Raw genomic sequence first — 18,732 nt, 5'->3', positions numbered from 1 at the left:
ACATCGACAGATTTTTCACCTAGTCGGCTCGGGGATTAGAACCAGCGACCTTTCGGTTACTGGCACAACGCTCTTAACCACTAAGCTACCTGCCGCCCTGTGGAGCTCTATACAGGGAGTACCAGATCAATGTGGAGCTCTATACAGGGAGTACCAGATCAATGTGGAGCTCTATACAGGGAGTACCAGATCAATGTGGAGCTCTATACAGGGAGTACCAGATCAATGTGGAGCTATATAAAGGGAGTACCAGATCAGTGTGGCGCTCTATACAGGGAGTACCATATCAATGTGGAGCTATATACAGGGACTACCAGATCAAAGTGGAGCTACAGTTGAAGTCGGAAGTTTACATACACCTTAGCCAAATACATTTAAACTCAGTTTTTCACAATTCCTGACATTTAATCCTAGTAAAAATTCCCTGTTTTAGGTCAGTTAGGATCACCACTTTATTTTAAGAATGTGAAATGTCAGAATGTAATAGTAATGTAATAGTAGAGAGAATGATTTATTTCAGCTTTTATTTCTTTCATCACATTCCCAGTGGGTCAGAGGTTTACATACACTCAATTAGTATTTGGTAGCATTGCCATTAAATTGTTTCACTTGGGTCAAACGTTTCGGGTAGACTTCTACAAGCTTCCCACAATAAGTTGGGTGAATTTCAGACCATTCCTCCTGACAGAGCTGGTGAAACTGAGTCAGGTTTGTAGGCCTCTTTGCTCGCACACGCTTTTTCAGTTCTGCCCACACATTTTCTATAGGATTGAGGTCAGGGCTTTATGATGGCCACTCCAATACCTTGACTTTGTTGTCCTTAAGCCATTTTGCCACAAATATGGAAGTATGCTTGGGGTCATTGTCCATTTGGAAGACCCATTTGCGACCAAGGTTTAACTTCTTGACTGATGTCTTGAGATGTTGCTTTAATATATCCACATAATTTTCCTTCCTCATGATGCCATCTATTTTGTGTAGTGCACCAGACCCTCCTGCAGCAAAGCACCCCCACAGCATGATGCTGCCACATCCGTGCTTCACGGTTGGGATGCTGTTCTTCGGCTTGCAAGCTTCCCTTTTTCATCCAAACATAACGATGGTCATTATGGCCAAACAGTTCTATTTTTGTTTCATCAGACCAGAGGACATTTCTCCATGTGCAGTTGCAAACCGTAGTCTGGCTTTTTTATGGCGGTTTTGGAGCAGTGGCTTCTTCCTTGCTGAGCGGCCTTTCAGGTTATGTCGATATAGGACTCGTTTTACTGTGGATATAGATACTTTTGTACCTGTTTCCTCCAGCATCTTCACAAGGTCCTTTGCTGTTGTTCTGGGATTGATTTGCACTTTTCGCACCAAAGTACGTTCATCTCTAGGAGACAGAACACATCTCCTTCCTGAGCAGTATGACGGCTGCGTGGTCCCATGGTGTTTATACTTGCATACTATTGTTTGTACAGATGAACGTGGTACCTTCAGGTGTTTGGAAATTGCTCCCATGGATGAACCAGACTTGTGGAGGTCTTGGCTGATTTATTTTGATTTCCCCATGATGTCAAGCAAAGGGGCACTGAGTTTGAAGGTAGGCCTTGAAATACATCCACAGGTACACCTCCAATTGACTCAAATTATGTCAATTGGCCTTTCAGAAGCTTCTAAAGCTATGACTTCATTTTCTGCAATTTTCCAAGCTGTTTAAAGGCACAGTCAACTTCTGACCCACTGGAATTGTGATACAGTGAATTATAAGTGAAACATCTGTCTGTAAACTATCTTTTGAAAAATTACTTGTCATGCACAAAGTAGATGTCCTAACCGACTTGCCAAAACTATAGTTTGTTAACAAGAAATTTGTGGAGTGGTTGAAAAACAATTTTTAATGACTCCAACCTAAGTGTATGTAAACTTCTGACTTCAACTGTATATACAGGGACTACCAGTACCAGATCAATGTGGAGCTATATACAGGGAGTAGCAGTACCAGATCAATGTGGAGCTATATACAGGGAGTACCAGTAACAGATCAATGTGCAGAGGTACTAGGTATAGGTAGATATGTACATGAAGGCAGGGTAAAGGGACTAGGCATCAGGATAGATAATAATAATGTATTTGAGGTAGATATGTACATGAAGGCAGGGTAAAGTGACTAGTCATCAGGATAGATAATAATATAGAGAGTACAATAAAGAACAGTTTGTGTTGTGTTGGTATGCGTGTGTGTTATGTTTGTGTGTGCGTATGTGAATGTGTGTGGGTTTAGTCAATGTAGTGTATATATAGTCTTGTGAGTGTGCATAGAGTCAGTACAGATAGTCCAGGTAACCATTTAATTAACTATTTAGCAGTCTTATGGCTTAGGGGTAGAAGCTGTCTCGGATGCTGTTGGTCAGAGAGCCGACGCTCCGGTACTGTTTGCTGGACGGTATCGGGAGTGAACAGTCTATGGCTTGGGTCACAGCTGTGGTGCAAATTGTGGTGCAGAATTGCTGGGTTTAGCCTGGACTGTCTTGGTTTGGTGTCAGACATTGTCTTGGTGTTGCAGTGTGATATGACCTCGGTGCAGGACTGTGAAGAAAAGCCCAATTAGCTAAAGTTCTGCTGTGTTATTAATGCATGTATTATTGAGGATTATGTCCCCCCCGTGATGACCTTTGTTATATATGAAACAATAGCCACGTCTTTGGGTAAAGGCTCAGAAAACTTCATTTAACATCTTCCCCTGGTCGTCCCTAGACTTACTAAACATTAACCTCACTGTAATCGTTCTAGTGGTCTCTTTCTTATTTCTCTTTAGTTGTTTCGCTGAAAGATGGATGAGGCCTCATTTCAACGGCTGGCGGGATTACTGTTGGGTTCTGCAACGCATAATATGTTTTCATTGCGCTTTACACAAACACGGACTCTCACTGGCTGACACACACACACACACACACACGTACACACACACACACGTACACAAACACACACGTACACATACACACACAGTGCTGTCCCTCGCTGTGCACTCCTTGTTGTTCTAGAAAACATTTCACGAGCCAATGATGGCCGCTTTGAACTATAGTCACATTTCTCTCTCGCTGCATATCTCATTAACAGAGACTCTAACTCTAATGCTGTTATTATTTTCCTGCTGAAAGCTTTTTTCGTAACTAAAAATAAAGACTGCTGCGCTGGACTCTTAAAATGTCTGGAATAATCTGGCTGCGCTGGGTTGCCAAGAGTTGACGCTGTGTGCTGGAATGCGGTCCGTGATTTAAGAATATTAGTTTAATGGACGACCTCTCCCTCAGCCCTGGGTTGATCCCCATTTAGATGCGGCCCTCGGCCTGTAATTTGGCCAAGGCACTGATTACACTGCAGGTTCCTGCCTTAGGGGCCAGACAGCAGGGTCACGTTGACTAGGCACCAAACGAATGCACCCTAGCCAGCTTTCAACAGCCAAGTCCTAGGCAGGGTCCCCTCTCATTTAGAAAAGTAGCTGTTCTCTTCTCAGTGAGGTAACAATGAACTCGACCAACAATTTGTCCCAACACTCCAAAGCTCTTCGACCTTTGTGTGCAGGCATGTAGTATTGTTTTCTCTAGTCTAGTGTGCCATGGTCAGGGTGACGTCTGTGGATATGAATGTACAGTGGGAGTATGAATAGCATCAATCCATCAAACTTAAATACATAGAGGGAAGAAAACGCTGTTGTCCCGTCAATGACTTCTTGGAACTTAGTTCTGCCTGTCTTACCTCATCCATGTAGCCTACCTCTTTACCTGTCTCCCTTTACACTAGAGCAGGTGTGTAAATATCCTCCAGGTATGACAGCTATGTCTCCTCTAAAGGCAGGTTGGTAGTCTCCAGGGCCCCAGCTGCAGGGATCCAGGGCCCCAGCCCTCAGGAGTTCACAGTGTTGAGAGATTGGAGAGGTGGAAGCTACAGTTGCTACACTGACTGGTTGTCCATGCCTGTTAATGTATCTGTGGGCCCACTCTCAAGTCAGCCCCTGTCAATATTTATTTTCTCTATAGAAATGGCTCGGGCAAGGAAGGACATTAAGATGTATCTTTCATTTAGAGTACATTCTCCTTTCATCGGCTCCCTTATGTCCTCCCTGTACAGAAGTCACCAGCCCGGCCTAGTCAGAACAGAAGCCTGGGGCTTGGTTGAAGGTGAAGTCCAGGGAGCCCTGCTTTCAGGCTGTGTGTAGCTTGGGGGTTTGGGGCTATAGTTTGGGAGGCTTTGGGAGTGGGTTGGCCGCTGTTCTGAAGCGGGCAGTGTGGAACATGTAGACTACCCTCAACCGGACATGAGGGGTAGTAATCTTAGTAGTAGATTGGTGAAGAAGTATTACCCTCAACCGGACATGAGTGGTAGTAGACTGGTGAGGTAGTATTACAGTAGAGAAGGACAAATGGGCATCCTGTTGATTTGTTTCGTTTGATGTGCCTCTGCTTTGAAGTCTTAATGGGCCAGCCAGACCAGTGCCTTGTGGGTGGTTGCTTGCACTTGGCCAACTGACACCCATTTATTCATGCTGGCAAAGAGACACACACACACAGGAAGAAAATTGTGGAGGTAAAAATGCCACAGAATCTGAGGTGTCATTGGATCGCTGTAAATGGTCTTTGAAAGTGAGAAGGGCTTACCAAAATAATTACTAATTCGAGGTAGAAAGGAGTTGGAGCGCTCAACAAAAAAAAACAGATTAATTTATTTTAGCTCACTTTAATCCATTATACAGGATGCGAACAGGTGACAGTGACGTTTCGACGTCAAGCTGACGCCTTCCTCAGAGTTCTTTGAAAGTAAAAACAGAGATCTTGTTGGACTCTGCATACCTCAAAATGTTATTTTCCTCCCTTTTTGTGTGTATGGCCTTGTTGTTTTTCTCAGACCTTATTCTCCTCAACATTCTGTCTGGAATCTGAGAGCATTAAATCTTCAGACCAGGGCTTCTCTTTCTTGTGGCCAGCAGCAGTTGGCAGACAGACCAGGGCTTCTCTTTCTTGTGGCCAGCAGCAGTTGTCAGACAGGCCAGGGCTTCTTTCTTGTGGCCAGCAGCAGTTGTCAGACAGACCAGGGCTTCTCTTTCTTGTGGCCAACAGCAGTTGTCAGACAGACCAGGGCTTCTCTTTCTTGTGGCCAACAGCAGTTGTCAGACAGACCAGGGCTTCTCTTTCTTGTGGCCAACAGCAGTTGTCAGACAGACCAGGGCTTCTCTTTCTTGTGGCCAACAGCAGTTGTCAGACAGACCAGGGCTTCTCTTTCTTGTGGCCAGCAGCAGTTGTCAAACAGACCAGGGCTTCTCTTTCTTGTGGCCAGCAGCAGTTGTCAAGCATACCAGGGCTTCTCTTTCTTGTGGCCAGCAGCAGTTGTCAAACAGACCAGGGCTTCTCTTTCTTGTGGCCAGCAGCAGTTGTCAGACAGACTAGGGCTTCACTCCACACGAGGCTGTCTGCCCCAATGTCTCTTGTCTTTCTCAATGGTCTTCTGTGGTGAAAAATCCCTGTGATGTCATCCTAGGTTTAATTGGCAAGTTGGAGGGATTTACAGTTACATGTTATTATTGTGGATAAACAGATTAATATAATAGTTCGATTAAAATGTTTACATGCTTTGCAAAAATAATGATTTCCCAAATAATCCTGTTTCCATGGACACCTGATGGCACACTGATAAATGCAGAAAATCACCAATCAAAATAAACATTCTACCGTGTTATTTTTGATTCCGACATTTAAAGTTTGTATGTAAAAACGACTTCTAAGACACGCATACATTGTTGTTTCCGAACTCACTTGATTCGCGCTAAAGAGGGAGGCTCGCTCAGCCAATTTTAAGATAAGAGTAAGGTGTTTACATGACTATTGCATAATCTGCCTACTGTCATAATCAGTTTAATATCGAATTATTAGTGTTCATGTAAACGTACTCATTGTTTAACGGGAAGAGAGCCACCTGGTTCAAGGAGGCCATTCCATCTAGTGGGCTTCCCAAATAGTGCCCTATTCCCTGTATAGTGCTTTTGACCAGATTTAAAGTAGTACACTGTATAGGTTATAGTGTGCCATTTGGGATATGGCCCTAATCTATGATAGCAGTATGCCTACTAGGGCTGGGGATTACCAGGGACTCTACGATACCATATTATCACCATACTTAGGTGCTGATATGATATGTATTGTGATTCGATAGTGATTTTATTGCGATTCGATGTTCTAAACATATTGCTCACCATATGCCTGCTGCAGAAGGACGAGAGAGTCATGAGAAAACGAGTTTTGATAAGTCATGTAAATAAAAGTGCTGAAAACAAATGGGCTCCCTATTTAAAAAGAAAAAACAACTAGCTATAAAGGAAACGAAATAATATCCTGATAAGTAACTGTATGGAATTTGTCCCCCATCACTAATGCCTACTCAATGAGACTCTGGCTGGCCAGTAATATTTATATTAATGATTTTCTCCAATTAGCCCATAGAGGATTTCCAGTATTTATGCTTCTCTAATTAATATGGTAACACAATTCTTAGACATAACAAAGCCAGTTAATTACAAGTTGGTAGTTGCTTCCTTTTGTCTATATAAAGACTGTATGTACACTACCGTTCAAAAGTTTGGGGTCACTTAGAAATGTCCTTGTTTTCGAAAGAAAAGCATTTTTTTTGTCCATTTAAAATAACATCAAATTGATCAGAAATACAGTGTAGACATTGTTAATGTTGTAAATGGCTATTGTAGCTGGAAACAGCTGATTTCTAAATGGAATATCTACATAGGCGTACAGAGGCCCATTATCAGCAACCATCAGTCCTGTGTCCCAATGGCACGTTGTGTTTGCTAATCCAAGTTTATCATTTTAAAAGGCTATTTGATAATTTGAAAACCCTTTTGCAATTATGTTAGCACAGCTGAAAACTGTTGTGCTGATTAAAGAAGTAATAAAACTGGCCTTCTTGAGACTAGTTGAGTATCTGGAGCATCAGCAATTGTGGGTTCAATTATAGACTCAAAATGGCCAGAAACAAATAACTTTCTTCTGAAACTCATCAGTCTATTCTTGTTCTGAGAAATGAAGGCTATTCCATGCGAGAAATTGCCAACAATAGAAAGAGGAGTGGGAGGCCCCGGTGCACAACTGAGCAAGAGGACAAATACTAGTTTGAGAAACAGACGCCTCACAGGTCCTCAACTGGCAGCTTCATTAAATAGTTCCCGCAAAACACCAGTCTCAACGTCAACAGTGAAGAGGCGACTCCGGGATGCTGACCTAGGCAGAGTTGCAAAGAAAATGTCCAGTGTCTGTGTTCTTTTGCCCATCTTTTATTTTTATTGGCCAGTCTGAAATATTGCTTTTTTTCTATTCTGGTTAGAGCCAGTTTGCGCTGTTCCGTGAAGGGAGTAGTACACAGCGTTGTACGAGATCTTCAGTTTCTTGGCAATTTCTCGCATGGAATAGCCTTCATTTCTCAGAACAAGAATAGACTGACGTGTTTCCGAAGAAAGTTATTTGTTTCTGGCCATTTTGATCCTGTAATTGAACCCACAATTGCTGATGCTCCAGATACTCAACTAGTCTCAAGAAGGTCCGTTTAATTGCTTCTTTAATCAGCACAACAGTTTTCAGCTGTGCTAACATAATTGCAAAAGGGTTTTCTAATGAACAATTAGCCTTTTTTTAAATGATAAACTTGGATTAGCAAACACAGCATGCCATTGGAACACAGGACTGATGGTTGCTGATAATGGGCCTCTGTACGCCTATGTAGATATTCCATTTAGAAATCAGCTGTTTCCTGCTACAATAGCCATTTACAACATTAACAATGTCTACACTGTATTTCTGATCAATTTGATGTTATTTTAATGGACAAAAAATTTGCTTTTCTTTCGAAAACAAGGAAATGTCTAATTGACCCCAAACTTTTGAACGGTAGTGTATGTGACTGCTAAGTAGTTGTTTTTGCTTTGTTTGTAGAGGAATGTAATTTGGTTTTGTGTAATTACGCACACAAAGACCCAGGTGTTGTCTTGTGACACATAATAACACTGCGGTGCGCTGCCACACACACACACTTCGCTTCGCTGGCGACTCTGTGATCTTCCGCTATGTCGGCTTGACACACTCCAGATCATCTGTCAGGGTTTTGTCTCGTAAAAGAAACACACCCTCACCTGGGCGTAATTGATCTTTTCACTTTGGTCGTCCTTTTGGTGTTCATATCCCTAAAAAATGAGAGGGAGGGGTAGAAAGAATGAAAAGAAATGGCAACTTTAGATGTGGTGCCAAGTTTCGATTTGTCTTTTTGTTTCATCTTTAAAAGTAGAGCCACATTGTCAGTACAGTGGTTGGGTCATCTTTAAAAGTAGAGCCACATTGTCAGTACAGTGGTTGGGCTTGATTTGACCAATGAAACAAAATCATGACAAACAAAACAAAGCAAGCAGAGGAGGTAGATCCCCCACTAAAATCCACTTCCTATGGATTTCCCCGCTGCCCTTTTTAATGTTTTGTGCCCTGAAGACTGAAGAGTCAGTGGCGGCAGCTGACATAGTGTGAGATTACCTTCAGGAAAGAGAGACAAGAAAATGTATTTGGGGATAAGAATGTCTCTGGGGCTGCATCCCAAATAGCACCCTATTCCCTATTTCACTATGGGCTCTGGTCAGATTTAGTGCACTATGTAGGGAATAGGGTGTGATTTGGGATGAAACCTGTCTGTGACGCCAGCAAAGGGAGGCCAGACTGTCAGTAGTAGTGGTGCTGTGCCTCTCATGGGGGAAGTGCCTGAAGGCAAGCACACAGACACAAATGTTGCTGTTTCTTTTCTTAAACATAAACCCATTTAGGGAAACTGACGCGAAGGTGTAAGTGCCTGGAGTCCCGTAATAATGGCATGGCACTGTCTGGACTTTCTCACTGCACTGAAAAGACGCGATGACCGTTTGAGTAATTAGATTTTACCTCGTCGTGTTTGTGAGCCAGATAAAAGGATGGTAGCGTTTTGCTGTTTTTTTCCACAACTGGAACAGCTCAGCTTGGCAGTTGGATCACTAGCTTTGCTAAACCCTATTTGGATTCAACGTTTGTTTGTGTTCTTTCCTTGCGAACACAATTTAACATAGTTCACAAACCTTCGGACTACCACACCAGATGATTTCACAGAGGGTGGTGGTGTTCTGCAGTACCTCACCTGGTAGGTCTGGTCTGTGGGAATGAGGTGAAGCTATGGCCTCAGCTATGGGCTGAGGTGGTGGTTTTCGCTCAGAGCTGCCTGTGTCCCTGCTAGCCAGCCGGATGGATTTACAGCTCTGTCATGGGTCTGGATACAGAGCCCTGACTGTTGGAGCCTCCTGGAGGTCTGATGGTGGTCTGGCCTTCCAAACCTTCCAAGCCCCTGGGGGTCACAGCAGGGAAGTCCTTCCCGGTGTTCCAGCCATCCGAAGGCCACTCCAGCCCATCACCCCCCATTATTGACTCCCCACTCTCCAGCCCTAATTTAACCTAATTGGGTAATTCAGACTGAAGACCGTTTCAAGCTAGGTCTGGTGGTCCTAAAGACCCCTGGTGTAACCTGAGGTCCTCAGCTAAACAAACAGCACCTGGCTGATCTCTTCTGTCAAAGCAGGAGGAAAAGTGCAGTTTAGTAGTATATTCTGCATCCCAAATGGCACCCTGTTCCTTATTTAGTGCACTACTTTTGACCAGGGCCCATAGAGATCTGGGCAGGGCGATATATCAAATTAATTTGAATTGATGTTTTAGCGCGATGTTTCCAATGCCGGTATCACAAGAATGTAGTGTTCATAAAAAATATACACTACCGTTCAAAAGTTCGGGGTCACGTAGAAATGTCCTTGTTTTCCATGAAAACATACATGAAATGAGTTTGAATAGGAAATATAGCAAAATGCATAGGAAATGTAGTCATTGACAAGGTTAGAAATAATGATTTTTAATTGAAATAATTTGTCTGTCCATAACACTTTTTTCCAATCTTCCTCTGTCCAGTGTCTGTGTTCTTTTGCCCATCTTAATCTTTTCTTTTTATTGGCCAGTCTGAGATATGGCTTTTTCTTTGCACCTCTGCCTAGAAGGTCAGCATCCCGGAGTCGCCTCTTCACTGTTGACGTTGAGACTGGTGTTTTGCGGGTACTATTTAATGAAGCTGCCAGTTGAGGACCTGTGAGGCGCCTGTTTCTCAAACTAGACACTCTAATGTATTTGTCCTCTTGCTCAGTTGTGCACCGGGGCCTCCCACTCCTCTTTCTATTCTGATTAGAGCCAGTTTGCGCTGTTCTGTGAAGGGAGTAGTACACAGCGTTGTACGAGATCTTCAGTTTCTTCTCAATTTCTCGCATGGAATAGCCTTCATTTCTCAGAACAAGAAAGTTATTTGTTTCTGGCCTTTTTGAGCATGTAATTGCTGATGCTCCAGATACTCAACTAGTCTCAAGAAGGCCAGTTTTATTGCTTCTTTAATCAGCACAACAGTTTTCAGCTGTGCTAACATAATTGCAAAAGGGTTTTCTAACGATCAATTAACCTTTTAAAATGATAAACTTGGATTAGCAAACACAACATGCCATTGGAACACAGGACTGATGGTTGCTGATAATGGGCCTCTGTACGCCTATGTAGATATTCCATTAAACATCAGCCGTTTCCAGCTACAACATTAACAATGTCTACACTGTATTTCTGATCAATTTGATGTTATTTTAATGGACAAAAAAATTGCTTTTCTTTCAAAAACATGGACCTTTCTAAGTGACTCCAAACTTTTGGACGGTAGTTTATATTTGCGAGAGAAAAAAACATGGGGGATTGGAAGTGATGCAGACAATTACATTGATGGAAGTTACAATCTATCTGCAATATTAAAGCTGATCTACCCCCTAAAAAAGAATGGTTTATATTAGTGAAGTGTTTGCCATGCCATGCGAGCTTTTGACTGACTATTAAATATTGTGTGTGTGTGAAATGTTTGTATGAAAACACAAGTTGGATCTTTTGTGGCTGTCTCGCTTGTCATTCCCCCTGTAGTCTTGATGGGCGGCTGAGTGTTATTTTGTGTCTGTCTAGTGTGTCTCCTACGGTGTGCTGTCTGTGGATGGTGACACACAAGCACACGATAGCGGCGAGCCCCCACAAGCCCCCCAGCCCATCCGCTCCTACAGCCACTCTGAGAGACACCCTCTTTGTGCTGTGGAGGCATGTATTATTAACTCTCCTACAGTAACTCTGGCTTCTGTAACCCTTACTGGGCTCCTACAGTAACTCTGGCTTCTGTAACCCTTACTGGGCTCCTACAGTAACTCTGGCTTCTGTAACCCTTACTGGGCTCCTACAGTTACTCTGGCTTCTGTAACCCTTACTGGGCTCCTACAGTAACTCTGGCTTCTGTAACCCTTACTGGGCTCCTACAGTAACTCTGGCTTCTGTAACCCTTACTGGGCTCCTACAGTAACTCTGGCTTCTATAACCCTTCCTGGGCTCCTACAGTAACTCTGGCTTCTGTAACCCTTACTGGGCTCCTACAGTAACTCTGGCTTCTGTAACCCTTACTGGGCTCCTACAGTAACTCTGGCTTCTGTAACCCTTACCGGGCTCCTACAGTAACTCTGGCTTCTGTAACCCTTACTGGGCTCCTACAGTAACTATGGCTTCTGTAACCCTTCCTGGGCTCCTACAGTAACTATGGCTTCTGTAACCCTTCCTGGGCTCCTACAGTAACTCTGGCTTCTGTAACTCCTCTTGGTGGGCTCATATAGTAACTCTGGCTTCTGTAACCCTCTTGGTGGGCTCATATAGTAACTCTGGCTTCTGTAACTCCTCTTGGTGGGCTCCTACCAGCGTAGTGATCATGGCTGAACATCTGAAGGTCTCTGAAGCACAGACTGATTACTCTGCTTTCAGCAGTTTGCTGTCTTTTGGGGACACTACACACTTTGGAGTTGGCAGGTAAAGTACAGAGACGGTAGTGTCAGAGTGGAACATCGTTCATTAGCCCGTTTGTCATTCGTAGAATCAGAGCAGCGAACGTTTCTCAATCAGTGTCTTCAACCTACTGATTCCAGTACATGCACAATGCGCACATTCCCATTGAACCCCCCTTGAGGCACCCCACCTCTAACATGAACCTAGGCTGTAAGAGCATATAAAGAGCTATACTGATGCAAATGTAAAGCTATACTGATGCAAATGTTGTCTAAATGAAAGCCAAATCAAATCACACTTTCTGGTAATTTGCTGTGTTTTTGTTTGTTTTCTGAGCCTGCTGAATATTCCCCTCCATTGAACGGGGATGATAATGTGTTTTTATTTGGACTGACATGGGGGTACTTATCATGCTATTAAGCTTAAGATGCAGTAATGAAGCATGCTTGCATCTTTAATGGAGCACATTACCTCAATGTCACTGATCCAGATTCTAGAACCTTGAAAAACCGCATGTTGCTGAAATATCATGATGGTTCTAGAACACCAGTGTTTCTGATGAATGATCTGATTGGTGATTAGACTACAGCGAGTCGTTTACCTCTGGGGTTTCCCATGGTAACATGGATGAGGACAGACACCCCCCTCTGATGATTCATAGGGAGCATCATCAGAGGCAATGTACTGTGACACGGAGATATGGCGTGTGAAAAACATCCAAATAGAGTACTAGAAATTGAGCTCTTATAGGATGGAAGCTTTGTAATTTACTGCATTTAGGTTATTTAGCAGCAGACACTCTTATCCAGAGCAACTTATACAGTCTGTAAATGTACACACTTTCATTAAAAACGAAATCTGAGATTTTCTAAATGTGTAGCCTGATGCTTTATATAATGGTGCAAAGAACATCCACATAGGCCTACTTGCTGCATGTTATCATGCCTCTTTTGAAGGTGGTGGAACATCGTTTTTTGTTCTCCATTGTAATATCCACCATCAATTTCAAATGACTTCCTGAGTGCTTTTCAATTGTTGCTGCTATTTGCTTTTACTGTAGGCGTTGTAGTGACACAGTAGGCTAGATAAGATCAGGGTATTGGAGGTCATATCAGAGACTGAATAGCCAATTTGTGTTCACTGTAGTCGGATACCTTGCTGTCATATTTTCAGAAATGCAATCAGTTGGATGTCACCACAGTTTTAACTGTCAAAACGAAGTATCCTCTTCCAGTATTTGTGCCAGCCACCTACTGTGCATTTTAGCCTCCCTGGAGGAGACCACCTCTACTACCCAGCGGGTCCCAACTGTCAAGTTTCTTCCAGGGTTGGCCAAACACTCAAGGTTTCAATCTCTTAATCTTCTCCTTTTTGAGGATACCCCTTGTGATATTCTACCTCCAGAAGGGATCATTAGCTGTAACAGCACCTCCCAACAAGAACACTCAAGCCTCCTCTTCAAAGACAATGCAAATGTTCTGCTCTAAGAGTTTTATCTGTCCCCTGTTGAGAGGTAGTGACAGAGGATACGCTTTCAAACAGCGCGAGAATACTACTAGCATGACGGCATTGCTCACACACACAGACGGACACAGACTGACATACAGACACTCCCTCTACACACATTACATTTTTATGCCGTCTCAAAGTAAACCCCCCCCCCCATGCCTCCACTCCACCGCTTGGATGAATTGCAACAGACTGTTTCAAAATAACACTAGGTCCTACTGTGTTAGTTTAATTACGATTGACTTCAAAGAAGGCATGAGAAAGATAAATGTTCTGGAAGTAATCAATCCATGAGTTGGTTATCATATTAGTTCAACTCTGACTGTGTAATGAGTGTTTCGTCTCCATCACAAATGTTTTGGGGGTTATATCTCTCATTTGGATGCTTTTTGATGGGAAAGGTCCGATACATCAGCAGGCTGCCAAAGGAGAGGTTTACCACTACAGTGTGTGAGTGAGATCTTGTTTTCCACCAACTTTGTTACAACAATAGAGTAAGTTGACCTTTAGCTTCGCCGCTTTTAGATGTTCATTTTCTGTCTCCTTATTCCACCAAGCTGTGAAGGGACTTCACTGGGGAGCCTTATTATGACGATGAAAAGTGCCTTGTTTAATCGCTTGGTCGGCTCAGGATGGCATGAGAGAAGCCCCGATGGGCGTCTTTCATTCTGTGCTAGATTAAAATGAATATTTTACGAGATGCCTCTGTTCAATAGTTCATTTCCTTAAAGTCTGTGTGAGCTGTGGGGTGCCAGTCCATGTCAAACTGACTGGATTTTATGCAGCTTGAGAGAGACTTGAGGAGACAGATGCTTGCCTTTGATAATGCCATTGTGGCTGGGACCGCGGATTGTCCCAGGTTTGTGGCTGTCTAGTTCCCTGCTGTGTGTTGTGTTCAATCTTCCCTGTGACCTGCCCTGTCTGGAACTGTGAGGAGTAACAGCATAACCTGCGTTGCTAGCTACCATGACAAAGACCAAAGCCGGCGGGAGTACCGTTGTCGAGGACAGTGGTGTCTCTATCACACGTGAAGGATCTTTTTAAATGAACAAAAAGAGTCCTTCAAGTGCTTTGTCCAAATACTGGTGGATTCAACTAATAAAATAATGGACGACCTGACCAGAGAGGTCCAGGACCTAAAGAACAGTTTGCAGTTCTCCCAGGGTCAGATCGATGAGTTGAAACAGGAGAATGGCAAGATGACATCAATCTGTAAGTCATTGAGAGAGGACATCAGTTCTGTGTGTGAATCCATGATAACAATGACTGATAAATTAGACTCGAGGGACAATCAAGGCAAAACAACATGGTTGTGGATGGAATTGCAGAATTACATTTACATTTTACATTTTAGTCATTTAGCAGACGCTCTTATCCAGAGCGACTTACAGTTAGTGAGTGCATACATCATTATTTTTATTTTATTTATTTTTCATACTGGCCCCCCATGGGAATCGAACCCACAACTCTGGCGTTGCAAACACCATGCTCTACCAACTGAGCTACATCCAGAATCTCCACATGAGACCTGGACGGAGTCTGAGGACAAAGTGAGGGAAAAGATCTCTGAGAAATTGAAGATGGACCACAGGAAGATTGAGGTGGAGTGCACCCACAGGACTAGAAAACCCCCACCGGCACAGGTGATAGGCCCATGCCGATAGTGGTCCAGTTTCTGAGCTTCAAGGACAAGGTAGCTGTTCTGGAAAGAGCCAAGAACTTGAGAGGAACGTATATCTTCCTCAACGAGGACTATCCTGAAGTTGTGCTCCAGAAGAGGAAAGAACTTATCCCAGCCATGAAAGCTGCCAGAGCGCGTGGGGACATTGTTTACATCCGCTATGACAGGCTCATTGTCCACCCTCCCACCCAGAAGCCTGGAAGGGATGAGAGAGCCAAGCCTATGGGTTCGTAGCTTCAACCCCGCAGCGTGCACACACACACACACCAATTGATTAATGGACTGCTGAATGTATATTTTACATTTACATTTTAGTCATTTAGCAGACGCTCTTATCCAGAGCGACTTACAGGAGCAATTAGGGTTAAGTGCCTTGCTCAAGGGCACATTTACGTCATTTAGCAGACGCTCTTATCCAGAGCGACTCACCAATTGGTGCGTTCACCCTATAGCCAGTGGGATAATCACTTTACAATTTTTTTTTGGGGGGGGGTAGAAGGATTACTTTATCCTATCCCAGGTATTCCTTAAAGCGGTGGGGTTTCAAATGTCTCCGGAAGGTGGTGAGTGACTCCGCTGTCCTGGCGTCGTGAGGGAGCTTGTTCCACCATTGGGGTGCCAGAGCAGCGAACAGTTTTGACTGGGCTGAGCGGGAACTATGCTTCCGCAGAGGAAGGGAGCCAGCAGGCCAGAGGTGGATGAACGCAATGCCCTCGTTTGGGTGTAGGGACTGATCAGAGCCCGAAGGTACAGAGGTGCCGTTCCCCTCACTGCTCCATAGGCAAGCACCATGGTCTTGTAGCGGATGCGAGCTTCAACTGGAAGCCAGTGGAGTGTGCGGAGGAGGGGGTGACGTGAGAGAACTTGGGAAGGTTGAACACCAGACGGGCTGCGGCATTCTGGATGAGTTGTAGGGGTTTAATGGCACAGGCAGGGAGGCCAGCCAACAGCGAGTTGCAGTAGTCCAGACGGGAGATGACAAGTGCCTGGATTAGGACCTGTGCCGCTTCCTGTGTAAGGCAGGGTCGTACTCTCCGAATGTTGTAGAGCATGAACCTGCAGGAGCGGGTCACCGCCTTGATGTTGGCGGAGAACGACAGGGTGTTGTCCAGGGTCACGCCTAGGCTCTTCGCACTCTGGGAGGAGGACACAGCGGAGTTGTCAACCGTGATGGCGAGATCATGGAACGGGCAGTCCTTCCCCGGGAGGAAGAGCAGCTCCGTCTTGCCAGGGTTCAGCTTGAGGTGGTGATCCGTCATCCATACTGATATGTCTGCCAGACATGCAGAGATGCGATTCGCCACCTGGTTATCAGAAGGGGGAAAGGAGAAGATTAGTTGTGTATCGTCAGCGTAGCAATGATAGGAGAGGCCATGTGAGGATATGACAGAGCCAAGTGACTTGGTGTATAGGGAGAAAAGGAGAGGGCCTAGAACTGAGCCCTGGGGGACACCATTTTCTTATCTTGCTTTGTTTGCTCTTTTCCATATTATGTCTAGCTCTGATAATCTACCCAGGAAAGGGCTGAAAATAGTCCATATTAATGTATGTAGCCTTAGAAATAAGTTTCATGAAATCAATAACTTGCTAACATCAGATGACATTCATATATTAGCCATTTTTGAGACTCACTTAGATAATTAATTTGATGAAACCGCAGTAGCAATACAAGAATATAACATCTATAGAAGAGACAGAAATGCTTATGGGGGAGGTGTTGCTGTATATATTCAGAGCCCTATCCCAGTAATGCTTAGAGAAGATCTTATGTCAAGTGTTATTGAAGTGTTGTGGTTGCAGGTTCACTTGCCACATCTAAAGCCTTTTCTTTTGGGGTGTTGCTATAGGCCACCAAGTGCGAACAGTCAGTATCTAAATAATATAGGTGAAATGCTTGATAGTGTATGTGATGTAAACAGAGAGGTCTACTTTCTTGGGGACCTGAATATTGACTGGTTTTCATCAAGCTGTCCGCTCAAGAGGAAGCCTCTCACTGTAACCAGTGCCTGTAATCTGGTTCAGGTATTAATCAACCTACCAGGGTGTTTACAAACACTACAGGAACAAGATCATCCACATGTATCGATCACATTTTTACTAATACTGTAGAACTTTGTTCTAAAGCTGTATCCGTACCCATTGGATGCAGTGATCACAATATAGTGGCTATATCCAGGAAAGCCAAAGTTGGGCCTAAAATAGTGTATAAGAGATCATACAAAAGATTTTGCTGTGATTCATATGTGAATGATGTAAAATATATTTGTTCGTCTGATGTGATTAATAAGGAGCATCCAGACGCTGCACTTGATGAATTTATGAAATTGTTTCTTCCAATTATTGATAAACATGCACCTGTTAGGAAACTGACTGTTAGAACTGTTAAGGCTCCATGGATTGATGAGGAATTGAAAAACTGTATGGTTGAAAGAGATGGGGCAAAAGGAGTGGATAATAAGTCTGGCTGCACATCTGATTGGCTGACTTACTGCAAATTGAGAAATGTGACTAAACTCAACAAAAAGAAGAAACTCTATTATGAAGCCAAGATCAATGATATAAAGAATGATGGAAAACAAAACTTTGGAGTGCTTTTTAATGAAATTATGGACAGAATGATAAATTCAACTTTCATAGTCAGATGGCTTATTCATCACAAAACCATTTGATGTTGCCAATTATTTTAATGAGTACTTCATTGGCAAAGTGGACAAACTTAGGCAGGAAATGCCAACAATGAACAGTGAGCCATCATATTCATGCATAAAAAAACAAATAGTGAAAGAAAGCATTGCAAGTTTGAATTTGGTAAAGTTAGTGAGGGAGAGGTGGAAGAATTATTGTTATCGAGCAATAATGACAAACCTCCTGTCATTGACAACTCAGATGGAAATCTACCGAGGATGGTAGCTGACTCTATAGCCACTCCTGTCTGTCATATCTTTAATATGAGCCTAGAGGAAAGTCTTTGTCCTCAGGCCTGGAGGGAAGCCAAAGTAATTCCGCTACCCCAGAGTGGTAAAGCGGCCTTTACTGGTTCTAACAGCAGACCTATAAGCTTGCTGCCAACTCTTAGCAAACTGTTGGAAAAAATTGTGTTTGACCAAAAACAATGCTATTTCTCTGTAAACAAATTAACAACAAAATTGATAATAAGAATATTGTGGGAGCTGTACTGTTAGATTTCAGTGCAGCCTTTGATGTTATTGACCATAACCGGTTGTTCTAAAAACATTTGTGTTATGGCTTTTCAAACTCTGCCATATTGTGGATTCAGAGCTATCTATCTAATAGGGTTTTCTTTAATGGAAGTTTCTCAAATGTCAAACATGTAAAGTGTGGTGTACCACAGGGCAGCTCTCTAGAACCTCTACTCTTTTCTATTTTTACCAATGACCTGCCACTGGCATTAAAGCATGTGTGTCCATGTATGCTGATGATTCAACCATATACACATCAGCAACCACAGCTAATGAAGTCACTGGAACCCTTAACAAAGAGTTGCAGTCTGTTTTGGAATGGGTGGTCAGTAATAAACTGGTCCTGAACATCTCTAAAACTAAGAGCATTGTATTTGGTACAAATCATTCCCTACGTTCTAGACCTCAG

At 43.4% G+C, this 18,732-nt stretch overlaps 1 protein-coding gene across 1 annotated transcript in view; it reads left to right on the top strand.

The window, feature by feature from the left end:
- The window catches only part of LOC121577779 (protoheme IX farnesyltransferase, mitochondrial), a 74,322-nt gene that overhangs the window by 10,662 nt on the left and 44,928 nt on the right, over positions 1 to 18,732 (top strand). The gene's annotated exons all lie outside the window — the stretch shown is intronic.

This window comes from Coregonus clupeaformis, unplaced genomic scaffold (assembly GCF_020615455.1).
Source record: "Coregonus clupeaformis isolate EN_2021a unplaced genomic scaffold, ASM2061545v1 scaf0283, whole genome shotgun sequence".
NCBI lineage: Eukaryota > Metazoa > Chordata > Actinopteri > Salmoniformes > Salmonidae > Coregonus > Coregonus clupeaformis.
The sequence above is the reverse complement of the archived record's forward strand: the minus strand, read 5'-3'. Positions and strand labels throughout refer to the sequence as shown.